The sequence below is a fragment of the Calidris pugnax genome, unplaced genomic scaffold (genome assembly GCF_001431845.1).
Source record: "Calidris pugnax isolate Ruff unplaced genomic scaffold, ASM143184v1 scaffold177, whole genome shotgun sequence".
NCBI lineage: Eukaryota > Metazoa > Chordata > Aves > Charadriiformes > Scolopacidae > Calidris > Calidris pugnax.
In genome coordinates, this window is record NW_015090909.1 from 1,682,494 (window position 1) to 1,685,274 (window position 2,781).

The window sequence follows — 2,781 nt, forward strand, 5'->3', positions numbered from 1 at the left end:
AAGGAAAAATAAAATAAATAAAAGTGCTACAAATTTTTGACCTCATGGCCAGGTTACGGTGGGCAGAGCTGCACCACACCAACTTGAAAACAGGACTACAGCACCAGCACAGATGACAGTACATAGCTGCTTTACTTCTGTGCTCAAGCAGCACTTTACTAAGGATAAAAAAGAAAATTACATTTTGTATTAATTGTATTAATATTTGCCCCTACTTATTAGGTACTTGCATCATTTGCACAACTACCCTGTTGGATAAAATCCCCACTGTAGATACAATCACATCTGAAGATATGTAAGAAATAAAAGCAACTTTGTTGGGCTAGTACGCTAAATCTTTCCTGCATAGTCAGTTTAACCTCATCCAGAATTGTAAAGCACATTTATTAGCCCTCTGAGCGCTACTGTGAAAGCTTACCATGTAAAAATGTCATTTGCCTTTTGTGGTGACAGCTATAAACGTGAACTACGAGTTTCAACAGGAAGTAACATTTCATAGCACAGCTAGACCTCCTCCTCTCCTGTCACCAGCCAAGGAACACGTTAGCTGCACTTACTGGAGAGGACTGCTCTATAAAAGGGTACAGGAGGCAAGAAGTCATCCCTCAGCTTTCACCATGGACGATGCAATTGCAATAGTCCTGCCTCTGGCTCCAGTAGACTTGACAGACCTGGCTTGCACAGATGGAGAAACATGAAGTGCATTTAAAAAACACTGGGAAGCAGCTTACTGCAGAAAGGTAGAGATGTGCTGCAATGGAGACAGTACTCATCAGCTGCAGCCTTGGAAAAGGAGAACCGTGACATTCCCTCAGACAATGCTCTTCTCCATAGTTCTGCACAGAAGAGGAGAAAATTAGGGAAAATACCTCTTGAATACATAGCTCAGACAAAAATAACTGACTCTGCTCATCTTATGAAATTATACATGTGCAATCCATCCAAGATTGGGAGATTTCACTCACACCCACATGCACATGAGTTACAATATTAACTCTGTTTTGGAAAGGCAAACAGAAGAACCTGAGGCTCAAAGAGATTGCTAAATTAATCTGAATTATTACAAAGGCATATTATAGGACTTCATGCCCATTTTTGGCATTTATAGAAGAGATACATAGGTTCTTATATAGTCAAGATGTATTTTGAAAGCGAGTATTGTACTTGACCCACACAAGTAACAAGGCTCTCCCTCTCCAGAGCGACCTGTTTCTTTTATGATGCCACACTACTTTGGGAATTTAATCTGATACTTTTTCTAGCCCCCTTCAGCACTCCCCTGACTTCATATAGAATTTCTAGTTTTTCAAGAAAGCAGAAATGTTTTCTAGGTAAGGAGGTCCAGTATGAAAACAACCATTTTTAGCCTTTATACTTTCAAAGCTTATTTGACAAACGGGGTGGCTCTTTACCAGTCTCCCTGTCACAATAACAGGGTGTTTTGGGCATTGTGTAATTCTCTTGTTTAAACACAAAGCACTAACAGTTAAACCAGGCACAGAGAAGGTTTGCAGCCTGAGCTTTACCAAAGTATCATGAAAGATGAGATCTCACCAGTGCCAAACTCAGCAGGAAGGGCTGAGAGACCTCACCCCCACCTGAAAGTGGGGTGCAGCACCTCTGCCCTGCACAGGAGTGGGGTGACTTGGACATCCCTGTTCCCACCTGCCCCTCGTGCAGGATGCTGGTACAGCGGCCCAGGGCTTCACTCACCACAGGCACATCCACATAACATCTTCCCAAATTCCAATACCTTATTTCTCCCACATAGAAAAGGTAGATTATCCGTGAAAAGCCTACTACAAAATCTTGACTTTTTCCAAGGATGTTAAGAATCTGCAGCTATATTTATCACTATAAGTCCAGTGATATATCCACATACCACCCCTACCTCTAAACTCTTAAATACAAGCATACATTACTTGAAGCATTAGGTTGTGTTTTTTTTATTTTTGAAATAAATAGCTTTATTTCACTGAAAGCACCCAGCCATTAATTAAACCTGCAAAAGGCCCTCTGGAATTTTGTGTTTGTTTCCAAGGATGTTAAGAATCTGCAGCTATATTTATCACTATAAGTCCAGTGATATATCCACATACCACCCCTACCTCTAAACTCTTAAATACAAGCATACATTACTTGAAGCATTAGGTTGTGTTTTTTTTATTTTTGAAATAAATAGCTTTATTTCACTGAAAGCACCCAGCCATTAATTAAACCTGCAAAAGGCCCTCTGGAATTTTGTGTTTGTTGTTTCCTGAGCAAGGGGGGCAGCGATGTGCACTGTGCTGGCCTTGCCAGGGCACCGCGTAGCCCTCACTTCTGAGGGTGAAGCAAACAGCTTAAGGAAGAAGAAAGAGCTCTGCGGATTGTGTCACACACGCATTAATATAATGCTCACATCAGCAGCGCTGTGGCTTTTTAATTTAAAGCGTGTATTCCTTCGGGAATTACCATTATCTCATTTTTTTGCACTCTACCTATTATATAATTCTTTTTGGAGTTCTTAACGTGACTGTCATGGCTTCTGAAAAGCAGCAATCGCTACCCCCAGCCACCACCAGCCCTTTAAAAGGGCCCAGAGGGGAAAGCCAGCACATCAATTGTTACCGCTTTCAATACGTCTTTTTTTAAAAGGAAGAGTTAAGTGTTATTTTATATATATTTTTTTTTCATGCATAATTTCAGTTATTTCCCGGTAAACATATATCCCAGGGCTCTGGCATTTCACCACAGAAGTTTAATTGAAAAAAAGGGGGGGGGGTTGAATGCAAGAAGTGG